The 21,891-nt window shown below is 46.1% G+C and overlaps 42 non-coding genes and 4 pseudogenes across 42 annotated transcripts; all 46 read left to right on the top strand.

Moving 5' to 3' along the window:
* Positions 1 to 295: 295 nt before the first annotated feature.
* On the top strand, positions 296 to 414 carry LOC148793363 (5S ribosomal RNA). Its single transcript, XR_016070344.1, has one exon. It is a non-coding gene; the product is annotated as a 5S ribosomal RNA (ribosomal RNA).
* A 354-nt stretch (positions 415 to 768) lies between these two features.
* Positions 769 to 887, top strand: LOC148793362 (5S ribosomal RNA). The gene has a single exon (XR_016075736.1). It is a non-coding gene; the product is annotated as a 5S ribosomal RNA (ribosomal RNA).
* A 354-nt stretch (positions 888 to 1,241) lies between these two features.
* Positions 1,242 to 1,360, top strand: LOC148793361 (5S ribosomal RNA). The gene has a single exon (XR_016070710.1). It is a non-coding gene; the product is annotated as a 5S ribosomal RNA (ribosomal RNA).
* Positions 1,361 to 1,714: 354 nt separating this feature from the next.
* LOC148793360 (5S ribosomal RNA) lies at positions 1,715 to 1,833 on the top strand. Its single transcript, XR_016075366.1, has one exon. It is a non-coding gene; the product is annotated as a 5S ribosomal RNA (ribosomal RNA).
* Positions 1,834 to 2,187: 354 nt separating this feature from the next.
* LOC148793359 (5S ribosomal RNA) lies at positions 2,188 to 2,306 on the top strand. The gene has a single exon (XR_016072014.1). It is a non-coding gene; the product is annotated as a 5S ribosomal RNA (ribosomal RNA).
* A 354-nt stretch (positions 2,307 to 2,660) lies between these two features.
* On the top strand, positions 2,661 to 2,779 carry LOC148793358 (5S ribosomal RNA). Its single transcript, XR_016069038.1, has one exon. It is a non-coding gene; the product is annotated as a 5S ribosomal RNA (ribosomal RNA).
* A 354-nt stretch (positions 2,780 to 3,133) lies between these two features.
* LOC148793357 (5S ribosomal RNA) lies at positions 3,134 to 3,252 on the top strand (annotated as a pseudogene).
* A 355-nt stretch (positions 3,253 to 3,607) lies between these two features.
* Positions 3,608 to 3,726, top strand: LOC148793356 (5S ribosomal RNA). The gene has a single exon (XR_016070343.1). It is a non-coding gene; the product is annotated as a 5S ribosomal RNA (ribosomal RNA).
* Positions 3,727 to 4,080: 354 nt separating this feature from the next.
* LOC148793355 (5S ribosomal RNA) lies at positions 4,081 to 4,199 on the top strand. Its single transcript, XR_016075735.1, has one exon. It is a non-coding gene; the product is annotated as a 5S ribosomal RNA (ribosomal RNA).
* A 354-nt stretch (positions 4,200 to 4,553) lies between these two features.
* On the top strand, positions 4,554 to 4,672 carry LOC148793354 (5S ribosomal RNA). The gene has a single exon (XR_016070699.1). It is a non-coding gene; the product is annotated as a 5S ribosomal RNA (ribosomal RNA).
* Positions 4,673 to 5,026: 354 nt separating this feature from the next.
* LOC148793353 (5S ribosomal RNA) lies at positions 5,027 to 5,145 on the top strand. Its single transcript, XR_016075365.1, has one exon. It is a non-coding gene; the product is annotated as a 5S ribosomal RNA (ribosomal RNA).
* A 354-nt stretch (positions 5,146 to 5,499) lies between these two features.
* On the top strand, positions 5,500 to 5,618 carry LOC148793352 (5S ribosomal RNA). Its single transcript, XR_016072012.1, has one exon. It is a non-coding gene; the product is annotated as a 5S ribosomal RNA (ribosomal RNA).
* A 354-nt stretch (positions 5,619 to 5,972) lies between these two features.
* On the top strand, positions 5,973 to 6,091 carry LOC148793351 (5S ribosomal RNA). The gene has a single exon (XR_016069026.1). It is a non-coding gene; the product is annotated as a 5S ribosomal RNA (ribosomal RNA).
* Positions 6,092 to 6,445: 354 nt separating this feature from the next.
* Positions 6,446 to 6,564, top strand: LOC148793350 (5S ribosomal RNA; annotated as a pseudogene).
* Positions 6,565 to 6,919: 355 nt separating this feature from the next.
* On the top strand, positions 6,920 to 7,038 carry LOC148793349 (5S ribosomal RNA). Its single transcript, XR_016070342.1, has one exon. It is a non-coding gene; the product is annotated as a 5S ribosomal RNA (ribosomal RNA).
* Positions 7,039 to 7,392: 354 nt separating this feature from the next.
* On the top strand, positions 7,393 to 7,511 carry LOC148793348 (5S ribosomal RNA). Its single transcript, XR_016075734.1, has one exon. It is a non-coding gene; the product is annotated as a 5S ribosomal RNA (ribosomal RNA).
* A 354-nt stretch (positions 7,512 to 7,865) lies between these two features.
* On the top strand, positions 7,866 to 7,984 carry LOC148793347 (5S ribosomal RNA). The gene has a single exon (XR_016070688.1). It is a non-coding gene; the product is annotated as a 5S ribosomal RNA (ribosomal RNA).
* A 354-nt stretch (positions 7,985 to 8,338) lies between these two features.
* Positions 8,339 to 8,457, top strand: LOC148793346 (5S ribosomal RNA). Its single transcript, XR_016075364.1, has one exon. It is a non-coding gene; the product is annotated as a 5S ribosomal RNA (ribosomal RNA).
* Positions 8,458 to 8,811: 354 nt separating this feature from the next.
* LOC148793345 (5S ribosomal RNA) lies at positions 8,812 to 8,930 on the top strand. Its single transcript, XR_016072011.1, has one exon. It is a non-coding gene; the product is annotated as a 5S ribosomal RNA (ribosomal RNA).
* A 354-nt stretch (positions 8,931 to 9,284) lies between these two features.
* Positions 9,285 to 9,403, top strand: LOC148793344 (5S ribosomal RNA). The gene has a single exon (XR_016069015.1). It is a non-coding gene; the product is annotated as a 5S ribosomal RNA (ribosomal RNA).
* A 354-nt stretch (positions 9,404 to 9,757) lies between these two features.
* LOC148793343 (5S ribosomal RNA) lies at positions 9,758 to 9,876 on the top strand (annotated as a pseudogene).
* A 355-nt stretch (positions 9,877 to 10,231) lies between these two features.
* Positions 10,232 to 10,350, top strand: LOC148793342 (5S ribosomal RNA). Its single transcript, XR_016070341.1, has one exon. It is a non-coding gene; the product is annotated as a 5S ribosomal RNA (ribosomal RNA).
* Positions 10,351 to 10,704: 354 nt separating this feature from the next.
* Positions 10,705 to 10,823, top strand: LOC148793341 (5S ribosomal RNA). Its single transcript, XR_016075733.1, has one exon. It is a non-coding gene; the product is annotated as a 5S ribosomal RNA (ribosomal RNA).
* A 354-nt stretch (positions 10,824 to 11,177) lies between these two features.
* Positions 11,178 to 11,296, top strand: LOC148793340 (5S ribosomal RNA). The gene has a single exon (XR_016070675.1). It is a non-coding gene; the product is annotated as a 5S ribosomal RNA (ribosomal RNA).
* Positions 11,297 to 11,650: 354 nt separating this feature from the next.
* LOC148793339 (5S ribosomal RNA) lies at positions 11,651 to 11,769 on the top strand. Its single transcript, XR_016075363.1, has one exon. It is a non-coding gene; the product is annotated as a 5S ribosomal RNA (ribosomal RNA).
* Positions 11,770 to 12,123: 354 nt separating this feature from the next.
* On the top strand, positions 12,124 to 12,242 carry LOC148793338 (5S ribosomal RNA). Its single transcript, XR_016072010.1, has one exon. It is a non-coding gene; the product is annotated as a 5S ribosomal RNA (ribosomal RNA).
* A 354-nt stretch (positions 12,243 to 12,596) lies between these two features.
* Positions 12,597 to 12,715, top strand: LOC148793337 (5S ribosomal RNA). The gene has a single exon (XR_016072261.1). It is a non-coding gene; the product is annotated as a 5S ribosomal RNA (ribosomal RNA).
* A 355-nt stretch (positions 12,716 to 13,070) lies between these two features.
* On the top strand, positions 13,071 to 13,189 carry LOC148793336 (5S ribosomal RNA). The gene has a single exon (XR_016071611.1). It is a non-coding gene; the product is annotated as a 5S ribosomal RNA (ribosomal RNA).
* Positions 13,190 to 13,543: 354 nt separating this feature from the next.
* LOC148793335 (5S ribosomal RNA) lies at positions 13,544 to 13,662 on the top strand. The gene has a single exon (XR_016071609.1). It is a non-coding gene; the product is annotated as a 5S ribosomal RNA (ribosomal RNA).
* Positions 13,663 to 14,016: 354 nt separating this feature from the next.
* Positions 14,017 to 14,135, top strand: LOC148793334 (5S ribosomal RNA). The gene has a single exon (XR_016070394.1). It is a non-coding gene; the product is annotated as a 5S ribosomal RNA (ribosomal RNA).
* A 355-nt stretch (positions 14,136 to 14,490) lies between these two features.
* LOC148793333 (5S ribosomal RNA) lies at positions 14,491 to 14,609 on the top strand. Its single transcript, XR_016071608.1, has one exon. It is a non-coding gene; the product is annotated as a 5S ribosomal RNA (ribosomal RNA).
* A 354-nt stretch (positions 14,610 to 14,963) lies between these two features.
* Positions 14,964 to 15,082, top strand: LOC148793332 (5S ribosomal RNA). Its single transcript, XR_016071607.1, has one exon. It is a non-coding gene; the product is annotated as a 5S ribosomal RNA (ribosomal RNA).
* Positions 15,083 to 15,436: 354 nt separating this feature from the next.
* On the top strand, positions 15,437 to 15,555 carry LOC148793331 (5S ribosomal RNA). The gene has a single exon (XR_016073631.1). It is a non-coding gene; the product is annotated as a 5S ribosomal RNA (ribosomal RNA).
* Positions 15,556 to 15,910: 355 nt separating this feature from the next.
* On the top strand, positions 15,911 to 16,029 carry LOC148793330 (5S ribosomal RNA). Its single transcript, XR_016069004.1, has one exon. It is a non-coding gene; the product is annotated as a 5S ribosomal RNA (ribosomal RNA).
* A 354-nt stretch (positions 16,030 to 16,383) lies between these two features.
* Positions 16,384 to 16,502, top strand: LOC148793329 (5S ribosomal RNA; annotated as a pseudogene).
* A 355-nt stretch (positions 16,503 to 16,857) lies between these two features.
* On the top strand, positions 16,858 to 16,976 carry LOC148793328 (5S ribosomal RNA). Its single transcript, XR_016070340.1, has one exon. It is a non-coding gene; the product is annotated as a 5S ribosomal RNA (ribosomal RNA).
* Positions 16,977 to 17,330: 354 nt separating this feature from the next.
* Positions 17,331 to 17,449, top strand: LOC148793327 (5S ribosomal RNA). The gene has a single exon (XR_016075732.1). It is a non-coding gene; the product is annotated as a 5S ribosomal RNA (ribosomal RNA).
* Positions 17,450 to 17,803: 354 nt separating this feature from the next.
* Positions 17,804 to 17,922, top strand: LOC148793326 (5S ribosomal RNA). Its single transcript, XR_016070664.1, has one exon. It is a non-coding gene; the product is annotated as a 5S ribosomal RNA (ribosomal RNA).
* Positions 17,923 to 18,276: 354 nt separating this feature from the next.
* Positions 18,277 to 18,395, top strand: LOC148793325 (5S ribosomal RNA). Its single transcript, XR_016075361.1, has one exon. It is a non-coding gene; the product is annotated as a 5S ribosomal RNA (ribosomal RNA).
* A 354-nt stretch (positions 18,396 to 18,749) lies between these two features.
* LOC148793324 (5S ribosomal RNA) lies at positions 18,750 to 18,868 on the top strand. The gene has a single exon (XR_016072868.1). It is a non-coding gene; the product is annotated as a 5S ribosomal RNA (ribosomal RNA).
* Positions 18,869 to 19,222: 354 nt separating this feature from the next.
* On the top strand, positions 19,223 to 19,341 carry LOC148793323 (5S ribosomal RNA). The gene has a single exon (XR_016072260.1). It is a non-coding gene; the product is annotated as a 5S ribosomal RNA (ribosomal RNA).
* A 355-nt stretch (positions 19,342 to 19,696) lies between these two features.
* On the top strand, positions 19,697 to 19,815 carry LOC148793322 (5S ribosomal RNA). The gene has a single exon (XR_016075134.1). It is a non-coding gene; the product is annotated as a 5S ribosomal RNA (ribosomal RNA).
* Positions 19,816 to 20,168: 353 nt separating this feature from the next.
* LOC148793321 (5S ribosomal RNA) lies at positions 20,169 to 20,287 on the top strand. The gene has a single exon (XR_016071606.1). It is a non-coding gene; the product is annotated as a 5S ribosomal RNA (ribosomal RNA).
* Positions 20,288 to 20,641: 354 nt separating this feature from the next.
* On the top strand, positions 20,642 to 20,760 carry LOC148793320 (5S ribosomal RNA). The gene has a single exon (XR_016071605.1). It is a non-coding gene; the product is annotated as a 5S ribosomal RNA (ribosomal RNA).
* A 354-nt stretch (positions 20,761 to 21,114) lies between these two features.
* Positions 21,115 to 21,233, top strand: LOC148793319 (5S ribosomal RNA). Its single transcript, XR_016068999.1, has one exon. It is a non-coding gene; the product is annotated as a 5S ribosomal RNA (ribosomal RNA).
* A 355-nt stretch (positions 21,234 to 21,588) lies between these two features.
* LOC148793318 (5S ribosomal RNA) lies at positions 21,589 to 21,707 on the top strand. Its single transcript, XR_016071665.1, has one exon. It is a non-coding gene; the product is annotated as a 5S ribosomal RNA (ribosomal RNA).
* The last annotated feature ends 184 nt before the right edge of the window (positions 21,708 to 21,891 follow it).

Raw genomic sequence — 21,891 nt, 5'->3', positions numbered from 1 at the left:
GACAAACGCAAACAACGCGCCGGATACTCGGACCATTTGCGGCACAATCGTCATTACTGAATGGGAACCGTGCAAAAACCGGGCTTTTGGCATTCGTCGTGCATTGTGGGCCCCGCGATAGTATTGCATCTATCCAGGGGTGCGGCAGATCTGAAAAGCAAACACTCTGCTCACGTAGGAGCTTGTGAACGGTTACCATGGGAGGAAAGCTGCATACACAGTTTTTTCATGTCTAAAACAATTAATGGAGGGGAGCAAGACAGTGCATAAAGATCTAAGCGAGCATGAATTAAACGGATGCGATCATAGCAGCACTAATGCACTGGATCCCATCAGAACTCCGAAGTTAAGAGTGCTTGGGCGAGAGTAGTACTAGGATGGGTGATCTCCTGGGAAGTCCTCGTGTTGCACCCCGATTTTATTAATATTTTATTTTGATTTGTATTTACAAATTCCATTTGTTGTTTCTGGGAGACAACTGGAAACAATGCGTCGGATACTCGGACCATTTGCGGCACGATCGTCATTACTGAATGGCAACAATGCAGGAACCGGGCTGTCGGCATTCGTCGTGCATTGTGGGCCCCGCGATAGTATTGAATTTATCCGGTGGTGCGGCAGATCTGAAAAGCAAACAATCCGCTCACGTAGGAGCTTGTGCACGGTTACCAAGGGAGGAAGGTTGCATACACAGTTTTTTTAAATCTAAAACAATTAATGGAGGGGAGCAAGATAGTGCATAATGATCTAAACGAGCATGAATTAAATGGGTGCGATCATACCAGCACTAATGCACCGGATCCCATCAGAACTCCGAAGTTAAGTGTGCTTGGGCGAGAGTAGTACTAGAATCGGTGACCTCCTGGGAAGTCCTCGTGTTGCACCCCAATTTTATTAATATTTTATTTTGATTTGTATTTGCAAATTCCATTTGTTCTTTCGGCGATACAACTGGAAACAACGCGTCGGATACTCGGACCATTTGCGGCACGATCGTCATTACTGAATGACAATGATGCAAGAACCGGACTTTCGGCATTCGTCATGCATTGTGGGCCCCGCGATAGTATTGCATCTATCCGGAGGTGCGGCAGATCTGAAAAGCAAACACTCTGCTCACGTAGGAGCTTGTGCACGGTTACCAAGGGAGGAAAGCTGCATACACAGTTTTTTCTTGTCTAAAACAATTAATCGAGGGGAGCAAGATAGTGCATAAAGATCTAAGCGAGCATGTATTAAACGGGTGCGATCATACCAGCACTAATGCACCGGATCCCATCTGAACTCCGAAGTTAAGTGTGCTTGGGCGAGAGTAGTACTAGGATGGGTGACCTCCTGGGAAGTCCTCGTGTTGCACCCCAATTTTATTAATATTTTATTTCGATATCGTATTTGCAAATTCCATTTGTCGTTTCGGCGAGACAAACGCAAACAACGCGTCGGATACTCGGACCATTTGCGGCACGATTGTCATTACTGAATGGGAACCGTGCAAAACCGGGCTTTTGGCATTCGTCGTGCATTGTGGGCCCCGCGATAGTATTGCATCTACCCGGGGGTGCGGCAGTTCTGAAAAGCAAACACTCTGCTCACGTAGGAGCTTGTGCACGGTTACCAAGGGAGGAAGGCTGCATACACAGTTTTTTCAAGTCTAAAACAATTAATGGAGGGGAGCAAGATAGTGCATAAAGATCTAAGCGAGCATGAATTAAATGGGTGCGATCATACCAGCACTAATGCACCGGATCCCATCAGAACTCTGAAGTTAAGCGTGCTTGGGCGAAAGTAGTACTAGGATGGGTGACCTCCTGGGAAGTCCTTGTGTTGCACCCCAATTTTATTAATATTTTATTTTGATTTGTATTTGCAAATTCCATTTGTTGTTTCGGCGATACAACTGGAAACAACGCGTCGGATACTCGGACCATTTGCGGCACGATCGTCATTACTATATGGCAACAATGCAGGAACCGGGCTTTCGGTATTCGTCGTGCATTGTGGGCCCCGTGATAGTATTGCATTTATCCGGTGGTGCGGCAGATCTGAAAAGCAAACAATCCGCTCACGTAAGAAGTTGTGCACGGTTAGCAAGGGAGGAAGGCTGCATACACAGTTTTTTCAAATCTAAAACAATTAATGGAGGGGAGCAAGTTAATGCATAAAGATCTAAGCGAGCATGAATTAAACGGGTGCGATCATACCAGCACTAATGCACCGGATCCCATCAGTACTCCGAAGTTAAGCGTGCTTGGGCGAGAGTAGTACTAGGATGGGTGACCTCCTGGGAAGTCCTCGTGTTGCACCCCAATTTTATTAATATTTTATTTTGATTTGTATTTGCAAATTCCATTTGTTGTTTCTGGGAGACAACTGGAAACAATGCGTCGGATACTCGGACCATTTGCGGCACGATCGTCATTACTATTTGGCAACGATGCAGGAACCGGGATTTCGGCATTCGTCGTGCATTGTGGGCCCCGCGATAGTATTGCATTTATCCGGTGGTGCGGCAGATCTGAAAAACAAACAATCCGCTCACGTAAGAGCTTGTGCACGGTTACCAAGGGAGGAAGGCTGCATACACAGTTTTTTCAAATCTAAAACAATTAATGGAGGGGAGCAAGATAGTGCATAAAGATATAAGCGAGCATGAATTAAATGGGTGCGATCATACCAGCACTAATGCACCGGATCCCATCAGAACTCCGAAGTTAAGCGTGCTTGGGCGAGAGTAGTACTGGGATGGGTGACCTCTTGGGAAGTCCTCGTGTTGCACCCCAATTTTATTAATCTTTTATTTTGATTTGTATTTGCAAATTCCATTTGTTGTTTCTGGGAGACAACTGGAAACAATGCGTCGGATACTCGGACCATTTGCGGCACGTTCGTCATTTCTGAATGGCAACGATGCAGGAACCGGGCTGTCGGCATTCGTCGTGCATTGTGGGCCCCGCGATAGTATTGCATTTTTCCGGTGGTGCGGCAAATCTGAAAAGCAAACAATCCGCTCACGTAGGAGCTTGTGCACGGTTACCAAGGGAGGAAGGCTGCATACACATTTTTTTCAAATCTAAAACATATAATGGAGGGGAGCAAGATAGTTCATAAAGATATAAGCGAGCATGAGTTAAACGGGTGCGATCATACCAGCACTAATGCACCGCATCCCATCAGAACTCCGAAGTTAAGTGTGCTTGGGCGAGAGTAGTACTAGGATGGGTGACAACCTGGGAAGTCCTTGTGTTGCACCCCAATTTTATTAATATTTTATTTCGATATCGTATTTGCAAATTCCATTTGTCGTTTCGGCGAGACAAACGCAAACAACGCGCCGGATACTCGGACCATTTGCGGCACAATCGTCATTACTGAATGGGAACCGTGCAAAAACCGGGCTTTTGGCATTCGTCGTGCATTGTGGGCCCCGCGATAGTATTGCATCTATCCAGGGGTGCGGCAGATCTGAAAAGCAAACACTCTGCTCACGTAGGAGCTTGTGAACGGTTACCATGGGAGGAAAGCTGCATACACAGTTTTTTCATGTCTAAAACAATTAATGGAGGGGAGCAAGACAGTGCATAAAGATCTAAGCGAGCATGAATTAAACGGATGCGATCATAGCAGCACTAATGCACTGGATCCCATCAGAACTCCGAAGTTAAGAGTGCTTGGGCGAGAGTAGTACTAGGATGGGTGATCTCCTGGGAAGTCCTCGTGTTGCACCCCGATTTTATTAATATTTTATTTTGATTTGTATTTACAAATTCCATTTGTTGTTTCTGGGAGACAACTGGAAACAATGCGTCGGATACTCGGACCATTTGCGGCACGATCGTCATTACTGAATGGCAACAATGCAGGAACCGGGCTGTCGGCATTCGTCGTGCATTGTGGGCCCCGCGATAGTATTGAATTTATCCGGTGGTGCGGCAGATCTGAAAAGCAAACAATCCGCTCACGTAGGAGCTTGTGCACGGTTACCAAGGGAGGAAGGTTGCATACACAGTTTTTTTAAATCTAAAACAATTAATGGAGGGGAGCAAGATAGTGCATAATGATCTAAACGAGCATGAATTAAATGGGTGCGATCATACCAGCACTAATGCACCGGATCCCATCAGAACTCCGAAGTTAAGTGTGCTTGGGCGAGAGTAGTACTAGAATCGGTGACCTCCTGGGAAGTCCTCGTGTTGCACCCCAATTTTATTAATATTTTATTTTGATTTGTATTTGCAAATTCCATTTGTTCTTTCGGCGATACAACTGGAAACAACGCGTCGGATACTCGGACCATTTGCGGCACGATCGTCATTACTGAATGACAATGATGCAAGAACCGGACTTTCGGCATTCGTCATGCATTGTGGGCCCCGCGATAGTATTGCATCTATCCGGAGGTGCGGCAGATCTGAAAAGCAAACACTCTGCTCACGTAGGAGCTTGTGCACGGTTACCAAGGGAGGAAAGCTGCATACACAGTTTTTTCTTGTCTAAAACAATTAATCGAGGGGAGCAAGATAGTGCATAAAGATCTAAGCGAGCATGTATTAAACGGGTGCGATCATACCAGCACTAATGCACCGGATCCCATCTGAACTCCGAAGTTAAGTGTGCTTGGGCGAGAGTAGTACTAGGATGGGTGACCTCCTGGGAAGTCCTCGTGTTGCACCCCAATTTTATTAATATTTTATTTCGATATCGTATTTGCAAATTCCATTTGTCGTTTCGGCGAGACAAACGCAAACAACGCGTCGGATACTCGGACCATTTGCGGCACGATTGTCATTACTGAATGGGAACCGTGCAAAACCGGGCTTTTGGCATTCGTCGTGCATTGTGGGCCCCGCGATAGTATTGCATCTACCCGGGGGTGCGGCAGTTCTGAAAAGCAAACACTCTGCTCACGTAGGAGCTTGTGCACGGTTACCAAGGGAGGAAGGCTGCATACACAGTTTTTTCAAGTCTAAAACAATTAATGGAGGGGAGCAAGATAGTGCATAAAGATCTAAGCGAGCATGAATTAAATGGGTGCGATCATACCAGCACTAATGCACCGGATCCCATCAGAACTCTGAAGTTAAGCGTGCTTGGGCGAAAGTAGTACTAGGATGGGTGACCTCCTGGGAAGTCCTTGTGTTGCACCCCAATTTTATTAATATTTTATTTTGATTTGTATTTGCAAATTCCATTTGTTGTTTCGGCGATACAACTGGAAACAACGCGTCGGATACTCGGACCATTTGCGGCACGATCGTCATTACTATATGGCAACAATGCAGGAACCGGGCTTTCGGTATTCGTCGTGCATTGTGGGCCCCGTGATAGTATTGCATTTATCCGGTGGTGCGGCAGATCTGAAAAGCAAACAATCCGCTCACGTAAGAAGTTGTGCACGGTTAGCAAGGGAGGAAGGCTGCATACACAGTTTTTTCAAATCTAAAACAATTAATGGAGGGGAGCAAGTTAATGCATAAAGATCTAAGCGAGCATGAATTAAACGGGTGCGATCATACCAGCACTAATGCACCGGATCCCATCAGTACTCCGAAGTTAAGCGTGCTTGGGCGAGAGTAGTACTAGGATGGGTGACCTCCTGGGAAGTCCTCGTGTTGCACCCCAATTTTATTAATATTTTATTTTGATTTGTATTTGCAAATTCCATTTGTTGTTTCTGGGAGACAACTGGAAACAATGCGTCGGATACTCGGACCATTTGCGGCACGATCGTCATTACTATTTGGCAACGATGCAGGAACCGGGATTTCGGCATTCGTCGTGCATTGTGGGCCCCGCGATAGTATTGCATTTATCCGGTGGTGCGGCAGATCTGAAAAACAAACAATCCGCTCACGTAAGAGCTTGTGCACGGTTACCAAGGGAGGAAGGCTGCATACACAGTTTTTTCAAATCTAAAACAATTAATGGAGGGGAGCAAGATAGTGCATAAAGATATAAGCGAGCATGAATTAAATGGGTGCGATCATACCAGCACTAATGCACCGGATCCCATCAGAACTCCGAAGTTAAGCGTGCTTGGGCGAGAGTAGTACTGGGATGGGTGACCTCTTGGGAAGTCCTCGTGTTGCACCCCAATTTTATTAATCTTTTATTTTGATTTGTATTTGCAAATTCCATTTGTTGTTTCTGGGAGACAACTGGAAACAATGCGTCGGATACTCGGACCATTTGCGGCACGTTCGTCATTTCTGAATGGCAACGATGCAGGAACCGGGCTGTCGGCATTCGTCGTGCATTGTGGGCCCCGCGATAGTATTGCATTTTTCCGGTGGTGCGGCAAATCTGAAAAGCAAACAATCCGCTCACGTAGGAGCTTGTGCACGGTTACCAAGGGAGGAAGGCTGCATACACATTTTTTTCAAATCTAAAACATATAATGGAGGGGAGCAAGATAGTTCATAAAGATATAAGCGAGCATGAGTTAAACGGGTGCGATCATACCAGCACTAATGCACCGCATCCCATCAGAACTCCGAAGTTAAGTGTGCTTGGGCGAGAGTAGTACTAGGATGGGTGACAACCTGGGAAGTCCTTGTGTTGCACCCCAATTTTATTAATATTTTATTTCGATATCGTATTTGCAAATTCCATTTGTCGTTTCGGCGAGACAAACGCAAACAACGCGCCGGATACTCGGACCATTTGCGGCACAATCGTCATTACTGAATGGGAACCGTGCAAAAACCGGGCTTTTGGCATTCGTCGTGCATTGTGGGCCCCGCGATAGTATTGCATCTATCCAGGGGTGCGGCAGATCTGAAAAGCAAACACTCTGCTCACGTAGGAGCTTGTGAACGGTTACCATGGGAGGAAAGCTGCATACACAGTTTTTTCATGTCTAAAACAATTAATGGAGGGGAGCAAGACAGTGCATAAAGATCTAAGCGAGCATGAATTAAACGGATGCGATCATAGCAGCACTAATGCACTGGATCCCATCAGAACTCCGAAGTTAAGAGTGCTTGGGCGAGAGTAGTACTAGGATGGGTGATCTCCTGGGAAGTCCTCGTGTTGCACCCCGATTTTATTAATATTTTATTTTGATTTGTATTTACAAATTCCATTTGTTGTTTCTGGGAGACAACTGGAAACAATGCGTCGGATACTCGGACCATTTGCGGCACGATCGTCATTACTGAATGGCAACAATGCAGGAACCGGGCTGTCGGCATTCGTCGTGCATTGTGGGCCCCGCGATAGTATTGAATTTATCCGGTGGTGCGGCAGATCTGAAAAGCAAACAATCCGCTCACGTAGGAGCTTGTGCACGGTTACCAAGGGAGGAAGGTTGCATACACAGTTTTTTTAAATCTAAAACAATTAATGGAGGGGAGCAAGATAGTGCATAATGATCTAAACGAGCATGAATTAAATGGGTGCGATCATACCAGCACTAATGCACCGGATCCCATCAGAACTCCGAAGTTAAGTGTGCTTGGGCGAGAGTAGTACTAGAATCGGTGACCTCCTGGGAAGTCCTCGTGTTGCACCCCAATTTTATTAATATTTTATTTTGATTTGTATTTGCAAATTCCATTTGTTCTTTCGGCGATACAACTGGAAACAACGCGTCGGATACTCGGACCATTTGCGGCACGATCGTCATTACTGAATGACAATGATGCAAGAACCGGACTTTCGGCATTCGTCATGCATTGTGGGCCCCGCGATAGTATTGCATCTATCCGGAGGTGCGGCAGATCTGAAAAGCAAACACTCTGCTCACGTAGGAGCTTGTGCACGGTTACCAAGGGAGGAAAGCTGCATACACAGTTTTTTCTTGTCTAAAACAATTAATCGAGGGGAGCAAGATAGTGCATAAAGATCTAAGCGAGCATGTATTAAACGGGTGCGATCATACCAGCACTAATGCACCGGATCCCATCTGAACTCCGAAGTTAAGTGTGCTTGGGCGAGAGTAGTACTAGGATGGGTGACCTCCTGGGAAGTCCTCGTGTTGCACCCCAATTTTATTAATATTTTATTTCGATATCGTATTTGCAAATTCCATTTGTCGTTTCGGCGAGACAAACGCAAACAACGCGTCGGATACTCGGACCATTTGCGGCACGATTGTCATTACTGAATGGGAACCGTGCAAAACCGGGCTTTTGGCATTCGTCGTGCATTGTGGGCCCCGCGATAGTATTGCATCTACCCGGGGGTGCGGCAGTTCTGAAAAGCAAACACTCTGCTCACGTAGGAGCTTGTGCACGGTTACCAAGGGAGGAAGGCTGCATACACAGTTTTTTCAAGTCTAAAACAATTAATGGAGGGGAGCAAGATAGTGCATAAAGATCTAAGCGAGCATGAATTAAATGGGTGCGATCATACCAGCACTAATGCACCGGATCCCATCAGAACTCTGAAGTTAAGCGTGCTTGGGCGAAAGTAGTACTAGGATGGGTGACCTCCTGGGAAGTCCTTGTGTTGCACCCCAATTTTATTAATATTTTATTTTGATTTGTATTTGCAAATTCCATTTGTTGTTTCGGCGATACAACTGGAAACAACGCGTCGGATACTCGGACCATTTGCGGCACGATCGTCATTACTATATGGCAACAATGCAGGAACCGGGCTTTCGGTATTCGTCGTGCATTGTGGGCCCCGTGATAGTATTGCATTTATCCGGTGGTGCGGCAGATCTGAAAAGCAAACAATCCGCTCACGTAAGAAGTTGTGCACGGTTAGCAAGGGAGGAAGGCTGCATACACAGTTTTTTCAAATCTAAAACAATTAATGGAGGGGAGCAAGTTAATGCATAAAGATCTAAGCGAGCATGAATTAAACGGGTGCGATCATACCAGCACTAATGCACCGGATCCCATCAGTACTCCGAAGTTAAGCGTGCTTGGGCGAGAGTAGTACTAGGATGGGTGACCTCCTGGGAAGTCCTCGTGTTGCACCCCAATTTTATTAATATTTTATTTTGATTTGTATTTGCAAATTCCATTTGTTGTTTCTGGGAGACAACTGGAAACAATGCGTCGGATACTCGGACCATTTGCGGCACGATCGTCATTACTATTTGGCAACGATGCAGGAACCGGGATTTCGGCATTCGTCGTGCATTGTGGGCCCCGCGATAGTATTGCATTTATCCGGTGGTGCGGCAGATCTGAAAAACAAACAATCCGCTCACGTAAGAGCTTGTGCACGGTTACCAAGGGAGGAAGGCTGCATACACAGTTTTTTCAAATCTAAAACAATTAATGGAGGGGAGCAAGATAGTGCATAAAGATATAAGCGAGCATGAATTAAATGGGTGCGATCATACCAGCACTAATGCACCGGATCCCATCAGAACTCCGAAGTTAAGCGTGCTTGGGCGAGAGTAGTACTGGGATGGGTGACCTCTTGGGAAGTCCTCGTGTTGCACCCCAATTTTATTAATCTTTTATTTTGATTTGTATTTGCAAATTCCATTTGTTGTTTCTGGGAGACAACTGGAAACAATGCGTCGGATACTCGGACCATTTGCGGCACGTTCGTCATTTCTGAATGGCAACGATGCAGGAACCGGGCTGTCGGCATTCGTCGTGCATTGTGGGCCCCGCGATAGTATTGCATTTTTCCGGTGGTGCGGCAAATCTGAAAAGCAAACAATCCGCTCACGTAGGAGCTTGTGCACGGTTACCAAGGGAGGAAGGCTGCATACACATTTTTTTCAAATCTAAAACATATAATGGAGGGGAGCAAGATAGTTCATAAAGATATAAGCGAGCATGAGTTAAACGGGTGCGATCATACCAGCACTAATGCACCGCATCCCATCAGAACTCCGAAGTTAAGTGTGCTTGGGCGAGAGTAGTACTAGGATGGGTGACAACCTGGGAAGTCCTTGTGTTGCACCCCAATTTTATTAATATTTTATTTCGATATCGTATTTGCAAATTCCATTTGTCGTTTCGGCGAGACAAACGCAAACAACGCGCCGGATACTCGGACCATTTGCGGCACAATCGTCATTACTGAATGGGAACCGTGCAAAAACCGGGCTTTTGGCATTCGTCGTGCATTGTGGGCCCCGCGATAGTATTGCATCTATCCAGGGGTGCGGCAGATCTGAAAAGCAAACACTCTGCTCACGTAGGAGCTTGTGAACGGTTACCATGGGAGGAAAGCTGCATACACAGTTTTTTCATGTCTAAAACAATTAATGGAGGGGAGCAAGACAGTGCATAAAGATCTAAGCGAGCATGAATTAAACGGATGCGATCATAGCAGCACTAATGCACTGGATCCCATCAGAACTCCGAAGTTAAGAGTGCTTGGGCGAGAGTAGTACTAGGATGGGTGATCTCCTGGGAAGTCCTCGTGTTGCACCCCGATTTTATTAATATTTTATTTTGATTTGTATTTACAAATTCCATTTGTTGTTTCTGGGAGACAACTGGAAACAATGCGTCGGATACTCGGACCATTTGCGGCACGATCGTCATTACTGAATGGCAACAATGCAGGAACCGGGCTGTCGGCATTCGTCGTGCATTGTGGGCCCCGCGATAGTATTGAATTTATCCGGTGGTGCGGCAGATCTGAAAAGCAAACAATCCGCTCACGTAGGAGCTTGTGCACGGTTACCAAGGGAGGAAGGTTGCATACACAGTTTTTTTAAATCTAAAACAATTAATGGAGGGGAGCAAGATAGTGCATAATGATCTAAACGAGCATGAATTAAATGGGTGCGATCATACCAGCACTAATGCACCGGATCCCATCAGAACTCCGAAGTTAAGTGTGCTTGGGCGAGAGTAGTACTAGAATCGGTGACCTCCTGGGAAGTCCTCGTGTTGCACCCCAATTTTATTAATATTTTATTTTGATTTGTATTTGCAAATTCCATTTGTTCTTTCGGCGATACAACTGGAAACAACGCGTCGGATACTCGGACCATTTGCGGCACGATCGTCATTACTGAATGACAATGATGCAAGAACCGGACTTTCGGCATTCGTCATGCATTGTGGGCCCCGCGATAGTATTGCATCTATCCGGAGGTGCGGCAGATCTGAAAAGCAAACACTCTGCTCACGTAGGAGCTTGTGCACGGTTACCAAGGGAGGAAAGCTGCATACACAGTTTTTTCTTGTCTAAAACAATTAATCGAGGGGAGCAAGATAGTGCATAAAGATCTAAGCGAGCATGTATTAAACGGGTGCGATCATACCAGCACTAATGCACCGGATCCCATCTGAACTCCGAAGTTAAGTGTGCTTGGGCGAGAGTAGTACTAGGATGGGTGACCTCCTGGGAAGTCCTCGTGTTGCACCCCAATTTTATTAATATTTTATTTCGATATCGTATTTGCAAATTCCATTTGTCGTTTCGGCGAGACAAACGCAAACAACGCGTCGGATACTCGGACCATTTGCGGCACGATTGTCATTACTGAATGGGAACCGTGCAAAACCGGGCTTTTGGCATTCGTCGTGCATTGTGGGCCCCGCGATAGTATTGCATCTACCCGGGGGTGCGGCAGTTCTGAAAAGCAAACACTCTGCTCACGTAGGAGCTTGTGCACGGTTACCAAGGGAGGAAGGCTGCATACACAGTTTTTTCAAGTCTAAAACAATTAATGGAGGGGAGCAAGATAGTGCATAAAGATCTAAGCGAGCATGAATTAAATGGGTGCGATCATACCAGCACTAATGCACCGGATCCCATCAGAACTCTGAAGTTAAGCGTGCTTGGGCGAAAGTAGTACTAGGATGGGTGACCTCCTGGGAAGTCCTTGTGTTGCACCCCAATTTTATTAATATTTTATTTTGATTTGTATTTGCAAATTCCATTTGTTGTTTCGGCGATACAACTGGAAACAACGCGTCGGATACTCGGACCATTTGCGGCACGATCGTCATTACTATATGGCAACAATGCAGGAACCGGGCTTTCGGTATTCGTCGTGCATTGTGGGCCCCGTGATAGTATTGCATTTATCCGGTGGTGCGGCAGATCTGAAAAGCAAACAATCCGCTCACGTAAGAAGTTGTGCACGGTTAGCAAGGGAGGAAGGCTGCATACACAGTTTTTTCAAATCTAAAACAATTAATGGAGGGGAGCAAGTTAATGCATAAAGATCTAAGCGAGCATGAATTAAACGGGTGCGATCATACCAGCACTAATGCACCGGATCCCATCAGTACTCCGAAGTTAAGCGTGCTTGGGCGAGAGTAGTACTAGGATGGGTGACCTCCTGGGAAGTCCTCGTGTTGCACCCCAATTTTATTAATATTTTATTTTGATTTGTATTTGCAAATTCCATTTGTTGTTTCTGGGAGACAACTGGAAACAATGCGTCGGATACTCGGACCATTTGCGGCACGATCGTCATTACTATTTGGCAACGATGCAGGAACCGGGATTTCGGCATTCGTCGTGCATTGTGGGCCCCGCGATAGTATTGCATTTATCCGGTGGTGCGGCAGATCTGAAAAACAAACAATCCGCTCACGTAAGAGCTTGTGCACGGTTACCAAGGGAGGAAGGCTGCATACACAGTTTTTTCAAATCTAAAACAATTAATGGAGGGGAGCAAGTTAGTGCATAAAGATCTAAGCGAGCATGAATTAAACGGGTGCGATCATACCAGCACTAATGCACCGGATCCCATCAGAACTCCGAAGTTAAGCGTGCTTGGGCGAGAGTAGTACTAGGATGGGTGACCTCCTGGGTAGTCCTCGTGTTGCACCCCAATTTTATTAATATTTTATTTCGATATCGTATTTGCAAATTCCATTTGTCGTTTCGGCGAGACAAACGCAAACAACGCGCCGGATACTCGGACCATTTGCGGCACGATTGTCATTACTGAATGGGAACCGTGCAAAAACCGGGCTTTTGGCATTCGTCGTGCATTGTGGGCCCCGCGATAGTATTGCATCTATCCGGGGGTGCGGCAGTTCTGAAAAACAAACACTCTGCTCACGTAGGAGCTTGTGCACGGTTACCAAGGGAGGAAGGCTGCATACACAGTTTTTTTAAATCTAAAACAATTAATGGAGGGGAGCAAGATAGTGCATAAAGATCTAAGCGAGCATGAATTAAACGGGTGCGATCATACCAGCACTAATGCACCGGATCCCATCAGAACTCCGAAGTTAAGTGTGCTTGGGCGAGAGTAGTACTAGAATGGGTGACCTCCTGGGAAGTCCTCGTGTTGCACCCCAATTTTATTAATATTTTATTTTGATTTGTATTTGTAAATTCCATTTGTTCTTTCGGCGATACAACTGGAAACAACGCGTCGGATACTCGGACCATTTGCGACACGATCGTCATTACTGAATGGGAACGATGCAGGAACCGGGCTTTCGGCATTCGTCGTGCATTGTGGGCCCCGCGATAGTATTGCATTTATTCGGTGGTGCGGCAGATCTGAAAAGCAAACAATCCGCTCACGTTGGAGCTTGTGCACGATTACCAAGGGAGGAAGGTTGCATACACAGTTTTTTTAAATCTAAAACAATTAATGGAGGGGAGCAAAATAGTGCATAAAGATCTAAGCGAGCATGAATTAAACGGGTGCGATCATACCAGCACTAATGCACCGGATCCCATCAGAACTCCGAAGTTAAGTGTGCTTGGGCGAGAGTAGTACTAGAATGGGTGACCTCCTGGGAAGTCCTCGTGTTGCACCCCAATTTTATTAATATTTTATTTTGATTTGTATTTGCAAATTCCATTTGTTCTTTCGGCGATACAACTGGAAACAACGCGTCGGATACTCGGACCATTTGCGGCACGATCGTCATTACTGAATGGCAACGATGCAAGAACCGGACTTTCGGCATTCGTCATGCATTGTGGGCCCCGCGATAGTATTGCATCTATCCGGAGGTGCGGCAGATATGAAAAGCAAACACTCCGCTCACGTAGGAGCTTGTGCACGGTTACCAAGGGAGGAAGGCTGCATACACATTTTTTTCAAATCTAAAACAATTAATGCAGGGGAGCAAGATAGTGCATAAAGATCTAAGCGAGCATGAATTAAACGGGTGCGATCATACCAGCACTAATGCACCGGATCCCATCTGAACTCTGAAGTTAAGTGTGCTTGGGCGAAAGTAGTACTAGGATGGGTGACCTCCTGGGAAGTCCTCTTGTTGCACCCCAATTTTATTAATATTTTATTTTGATAACGTATTTGCAAATTCCATTTTTTCTTTCGGCGAGACAAACGCAAACAACACGCCGGATACTCGGACCATTTGCGGCACGATCGTCATTACTGAATGGGAACCGTGCAAGAACCGGGCTTTCGGCATTCGTCGTGCATTGTGGGCCCCGCGATAGTATTGCATCTATCCGGGGGTGCGGCAGATCTGAAAAGCAAACACCCTGCTCACGTAGGAGCTTGTGCACGGTTACCAAGGGAGGAAGGCTGCATACACAGTTTTTTTAAATCTAAAACAATTAATGGAGGGGAGCAAGATAGTGCATAAAGATCTAAGCGAGCATGAATTAAACGGGTGCGATCATACCAGCACTAATGCACCGGATCCCATCAGAACTCCGAAGTTAAGTGTGCTTGGGCGAGAGTAGTACTAGAATGGGTGACCTCCTGGGAAGTCCTCGTGTTGCACCCCAATTTTATTAATATTTTATTTTGATTTGTATTTGTAAATTCCATTTGTTGTTTCGGCGATACAACTGGAAACAACGCGTCGGATACTCGGACCATTTGCGGCACGATCGTCATTACTGAATGGGAACGATGCAGGAACCGGGCTTTCGGCATTCGTCGTGCATTGTGGGCCCCGCGATAGTATTGCATTTATTCGGTGGTGCGGCAGATCTGAAAAGCAAACAATCTGCTCACGTTGGAGCTTGTGCACGGTTACCAAGGGAGGAAGGTTGCATACACAGTTTTTTTAAATCTAAAACAATTAATGGAGGGGAGCAAAATAGTGCATAAAGATCTAAGCGAGCATGAATTAAACGGGTGCGATCATACCAGCACTAATGCACCGGATCCCATCAGAACTCCGAAGTTAAGTGTGCTTGGGCGAGAGTAGTACTAGAATGGGTGACCTCCTGGGAAGTCCTCGTGTTGCACCCCAATTTTATTAATATTTTATTTTGATTTGTATTTGCAAATTCCATTTGTTCTTTCGGCGATACAACTGGAAACAACGCGTCGGATACTCGGACCATTTGCGGCACGATCGTCATTACTGAATGGCAACGATGCAAGAACCGGACTTTCGGCATTCGTCATGCATTGTGGGCCCCGCGATAGTATTGCATCTATCCGGAGGTGCGGCAGATATGAAAAGCAAACACTCCGCTCACGTAGGAGCTTGTGCACGGTTACCAAGGGAGGAAGGCTGCATACACATTTTTTTCAAATCTAAAACAATTAATGCAGGGGAGCAAGATAGTGCATAAAGATCTAAGCGAGCATGAATTAAACGGGTGCGATCATACCAGCACTAATGCACCGGATCCCATCAGAACTCCGAAGTTAAGTGTGCTTGGGCGAGAGTAGTACTAGGATGGGTGACCTCCTGGGAAGTCCTCTTGTTGCACCCCAATTTTATTAATATTTTATTTTGATAACGTATTTGCAAATTCCATTTGTTCTTTCGGCGAGACAAACGCAAACAACACGCCGGATACTCGGACCATTTGCGGCACGATCGTCATTACTGAATGGGAACCGTGCAAGAACCGGGCTTTCGGCATTCGTCGTGCATTGTGGGCCCCGCGATAGTATTGCATCTATCCGGGGGTGCGGCAGATCTGAAAAGCAAACACCCTGCTCACGTAGGAGCTTGTGCACGGTTACCAAGGGAGGAAGGCTGCATACACAATTTTTTCAAGTCTAAAACAATTAATGGAGGGGAGCAAGATAGTGCATAAAGATATAAGCGAGCATGAATTAAATGGGTGCGATCATACCAGCACTAATGCACCGGATCCCATCAGAACTCCGAAGTTAAGCGTGCTTGGGCGAGAGTAGTACTGGGATGGGTGACCTCTTGGGAAGTCCTCGTGTTGCACCCCAATTTTATTAATCTTTTATTTTGATTTGTATTTGCAAATTCCATTTGTTGTTTCTGGGAGACAACTGGAAACAATGCGTCGGATACTCGGACCATTTGCGGCACGTTCGTCATTTCTGAATGGCAACGATGCAGGAACCGGGCTGTCGGCATTCGTCGTGCATTGTGGGCCCCGCGATAGTATTGCATTTTTCCGGTGGTGCGGCAAATCTGAAAAGCAAACAATCCGCTCACGTAGGAGCTTGTGCACGGTTACCAAGGGAGGAAGGCTGCATACACATTTTTTTCAAATCTAAAACATATAATGGAGGGGAGCAAGATAGTTCATAAAGATATAAGCGAGCATGAATTAAACGGGTGTGATCATACCAGCACTAATGCACCGCATCCCATCAGAACTCCGAAGTTAAGTGTGCTTGGGCGAGAGTAGTACTAGGATGGGTGACATCCTGGGAAGTCCTTGTGTTGCACCCCAATTTTATTAATATTTTATTTCGATATCGTATTTGCAAATTCCATTTGTCGTTTCGGCGAGACAAACGCAAACAACGCGCCGGATACTCGGACCATTTGCGGCACAATCGTCATTACTGAATGGGAACCGTGCAAAAACCGGGCTTTTGGCATTCGTCGTGCATTGTGGGCCCCGCGATAGTATTGCATCTATCCAGGGGTGCGGCAGATCTGAAAAGCAAACACTCTGCTCACGTAGGAGCTTGTGAACGGTTACCATGGGAGGAAAGCTGCATACACAGTTTTTTCATGTCTAAAACAATTAATGGAGGGGAGCAAGACAGTGCATAAAGATCTAAGCGAGCATGAATTAAACGGATGCGATCATAGCAGCACTAATGCACTGGATCCCATCAGAACTCCGAAGTTAAGAGTGCTTGGGCGAGAGTAGTACTAGGATGGGTGATCTCCTGGGAAGTCCTCGTGTTGCACCCCGATTTTATTAATATTTTATTTTGATTTGTATTTACAAATTCCATTTGTTGTTTCTGGGAGACAACTGGAAACAATGCGTCGGATACTCGGACCATTTGCGGCACGATCGTCATTACTGAATGGCAACAATGCAGGAACCGGGCTGTCGGCATTCGTCGTGCATTGTGGGCCCCGCGATAGTATTGAATTTATCCGGTGGTGCGGCAGATCTGAAAAGCAAACAATCCGCTCACGTAGGAGCTTGTGCACGGTTACCAAGGGAGGAAGGTTGCATACACAGTTTTTTTAAATCTAAAACAATTAATGGAGGGGAGCAAGATAGTGCATAATGATCTAAACGAGCATGAATTAAACGGGTGCGATCATACCAGCACTAATGCACCGGATCCCATCAGAACTCCGAAGTTAAGTGTGCTTGGGCGAGAGTAGTACTAGAATCGGTGACCTCCTGGGAAGTCCTCGTGTTGCACCCCAATTTTATTAATATTTTATTTTGATTTGTATTTGCAAATTCCATTTGTTCTTTCGGCGATACAACTGGAAACAACGCGTCGGATACTCGGACCATTTGCGGCACGATCTTCATTACTGAATGACAATGATGCAAGAACCGGACTTTCGGCATTCGTCATGCATTGTGGGCCCCGCGATAGTATTGCATCTATCCGGAGGTGCGGCAGATCTGAAAAGCAAACACTCTGCTCACGTAGGAGCTTGTGCACGGTTACCAAGGGAGGAAAGCTGCATACACAGTTTTTTCTTGTCTAAAACAATTAATCGAGGGGAGCAAGATAGTGCATAAAGATCTAAGCGAGCATGTATTAAACGGGTGCGATCATACCAGCACTAATGCACCGGATCCCATCTGAACTCCGAAGTTAAGTGTGCTTGGGCGAGAGTAGTACTAGGATGGGTGACCTCCTGGGAAGTCCTCGTGTTGCACCCCAATTTTATTAATATTTTATTTCGATATCGTATTTGCAAATTCCATTTGTCGTTTCGGCGAGACAAACGCAAACAACGCGTCGGATACTCGGACCATTTGCGGCACGATTGTCATTACTGAATGGGAACCGTGCAAAACCGGGCTTTTGGCATTCGTCGTGCATTGTGGGCCCCGCGATAGTATTGCATCTACCCGGGGGTGCGGCAGTTCTGAAAAGCAAACACTCTGCTCACGTAGGAGCTTGTGCACGGTTACCAAGGGAGGAAGGCTGCATACACAGTTTTTTCAAGTCTAAAACAATTAATGGAGGGGAGCAAGATAGTGCATAAAGATCTAAGCGAGCATGAATTAAATGGGTGCGATCATACCAGCACTAATGCACCGGATCCCATCAGAACTCTGAAGTTAAGCGTGCTTGGGCGAAAGTAGTACTAGGATGGGTGACCTCCTGGGAAGTCCTTGTGTTGCACCCCAATTTTATTAATATTTTATTTTGATTTGTATTTGCAAATTCCATTTGTTGTTTCGGCGATACAACTGGAAACAACGCGTCGGATACTCGGACCATTTGCGGCACGATCGTCATTACTATATGGCAACAATGCAGGAACCGGGCTTTCGGTATTCGTCGTGCATTGTGGGCCCCGTGATAGTATTGCATTTATCCGGTGGTGCGGCAGATCTGAAAAGCAAACAATCCGCTCACGTAAGAAGTTGTGCACGGTTAGCAAGGGAGGAAGGCTGCATACACAGTTTTTTCAAATCTAAAACAATTAATGGAGGGGAGCAAGTTAGTGCATAAAGATCTAAGCGAGCATGAATTAAACGGGTGCGATCATACCAGCACTAATGCACCGGATCCCATCAGTACTCCGAAGTTAAGTGTGCTTGGGCGAGAGTAGTACTAGGATGGGTGACCTCCTGGGAAGTCCTCGTGTTGCACCCCAATTTTATTAATATTTTATTTTGATTTGTATTTGCAAATTCCATTTGTTGTTTCTGGGAGACAACTGGAAACAATGCGTCGGATACTCGGACCATTTGCGGCACGATCGTCATTACTATTTGGCAACGATGCAGGAACCGGGATTTCGGCATTCGTCGTGCATTGTGGGCCCCGCGATAGTATTGCATTTATCCGGTGGTGCGGCAGATCTGAAAAACAAACAATCCGCTCACGTAAGAGCTTGTGCACAGTTACCAAGGGAGGAAGGCTGCATACACAGTTTTTTCAAATCTAAAACAATTAATGGAGGGGAGCAAGTTAGTGCATAAGGATCTAAGCGAGCATGAATTAAACGGGTGCGATCATACCAGCACTAATGCACCGGATCCCATCAGAACTCCGAAGTTAAGCGTGCTTGGGCGAGAGTAGTACTAGGATGGGTGACCTCCTGGGTAGTCCTCGTGTTGCACCCCAATTTTATTAATATTTTATTTCGATATCGTATTTGCAAATTCCATTTGTCGTTTCGGCGAGACAAACGCAAACAACGCGCCGGATACTCGGACCATTTGCGGCACGATTGTCATTACTGAATGGGAACCGTGCAAAAACCGGGCTTTTGGCATTCGTCGTGCATTGTGGGCCCCGCGATAGTATTGCTTCTATCCGGGGGTGCGGCAGTTCTGAAAAACAAACACTCTGCTCACGTAGGAGCTTGTGCACGGTTACCAAGGGAGGAAGGCTGCATACACAGTTTTTTCAAGTCTAAAACAATTAATGGAGGGGAGCAAGATAGTGCATAAAGATCTAAGCGAGCATGAATTAAACGGGTGCGATCATACCAGCACTAATGCACCGGATCCCATCTGAACTCTGAAGTTAAGTGTGCTTGGGCGAAAGTAGTACTAGGATGGGTGACCTCCTGGGAAGTCCTCGTGTTGCACCCCAATTTTATTAATATTTTATTTTGATTTGTATTTGCAAATTCCATTTGTTATTTCTGGGAGACAACTGGAAACAATGCGTCGGATACTCGGACCATTTGCGGCACGATCGTCATTACTGAGTGGCAATGATACAGGTACCGGCTTTCGGCATTCGTCGTGCATTGTGGGCCCCGCGATAGTATTGCATTCATCCGGTGGTGCGGTAGATCTGAAAAGCAAACAATCCGCTCACGTAGGAGCTGGTGCACGGTTACCAAGGGAGGAAGGCTGCATACACAGTTTTTTTAAATCTAAAACAATTAATGGAGGGGAGCAAGATAGTGCATAAAGATCTAAGCGAGCATGAATTAAACGGGTGCGATCATACCAGCACTAATGCACCGGATCCCATCAGAACTCCGAAGTTAAGTGTGCTTGGGCGAGAGTAGTACTAGAATGGGTGACCTCCTGGGAAGTCCTCGTGTTGCACCCCAATTTTATTAATATTTTATTTTGATTTGTATTTGTAAATTCCATTTGTTCTTTCGGCGATACAACTGGAAACAACGCGTCGGATACTCGGACCATTTGCGACACGATCGTCATTACTGAATGGGAACGATGCAGGAACCGGGCTTTCGGCATTCGTCGTGCATTGTGGGCCCCGCGATAGTATTGCATTTATTCGGTGGTGCGGCAGATCTGAAAAGCAAACAATCCGCTCACGTTGGAGCTTGTGCACGGTTACCAAGGGAGGAAGGTTGCATACACAGTTTTTTTAAATCTAAAACAATTAATGGAGGGGAGCAAAATAGTGCATAAAGATCTAAGCGAGCATGAATTAAACGGGTGCGATCATACCAGCACTAATGCACCGGATCCCATCAGAACTCCGAAGTTAAGTGTGCTTGGGCGAGAGTAGTACTAGAATGGGTGACCTCCTGGGAAGTCCTCGTGTTGCACCCCAATTTTATTAATATTTTATTTTGATTTGTATTTGCAAATTCCATTTGTTCTTTCGGCGATACAACTGGAAACAACGCGTCGGATACTCGGACCATTTGCGGCACGATCGTCATTACTGAATGGCAACGATGCAAGAACCGGACTTTCGGCATTCGTCATGCATTGTGGGCCCCGCGATAGTATTGCATCTATCCGGAGGTGCGGCAGATATGAAAAGCAAACACTCCGCTCACGTAGGAGCTTGTGCACGGTTACCAAGGGAGGAAGGCTGCATACACATTTTTTTCAAATCTAAAACAATTAATGCAGGGGAGCAAGATAGTGCATAAAGATCTAAGCGAGCATGAATTAAACGGGTGCGATCATACCAGCACTAATGCACCGGATCCCATCAGAACTCCGAAGTTAAGTGTGCTTGGGCGAGAGTAGTACTAGGATGGGTGACCTCCTTGGAAGTCCTCTTGTTGCACCCCAATTTTATTAATATTTTATTTTGATAACGTATTTGCAAATTCCATTTGTTCTTTCGGCGAGACAAACGCAAACAACACGCCGGATACTCGGACCATTTGCGGCACGATCGTCATTACTGAATGGGAACCGTGCAAGAACCGGGCTTTCGGCATTCGTCGTGCATTGTGGGCCCCGCGATGGTATTGCATCTATCCGGGGGTGCGGCAGATCTGAAAAGCAAACACTCTGCTGACGTAGGAGCTTGTGCACGGTTACCAAGGTAGGAAGGCTGCATACACAATTTTTTCAAGTCTAAAACAATTAATGGAGGGGAGCAAGATAGTGCATAAAGATATAAGCGAGCATGAATTAAATGGGTGCGATCATACCAGCACTAATGCACCGGATCACATCAGAACTCCGAAGTTAAGCGTGCTTGGGCGAGAGTAGTACTGGGATGGGTGACCTCTTGGGAAGTCCTCGTGTTGCACCCCAATTTTATTAATCTTTTATTTTGATTTGTATTTGCAAATTCCATTTGTTGTTTCTGGGAGACAACTGGAAACAATGCGTCGGATACTCGGACCATTTGCGGCACGTTCGTCATTTCTGAATGGCAACGATGCAGGAACCGGGCTGTCGGCATTCGTCGTGCATTGTGGGCCCCGCGATAGTATT

Source organism: Nelumbo nucifera, chromosome 4 (genome assembly GCF_055504915.1).
Source record: "Nelumbo nucifera cultivar China Antique chromosome 4, China Antique-T2T, whole genome shotgun sequence".
NCBI classification, from domain to species: Eukaryota; Viridiplantae; Streptophyta; class Magnoliopsida; order Proteales; family Nelumbonaceae; genus Nelumbo; species Nelumbo nucifera.
The sequence above is the reverse complement of the archived record's forward strand: the minus strand, read 5'-3'. Positions and strand labels throughout refer to the sequence as shown.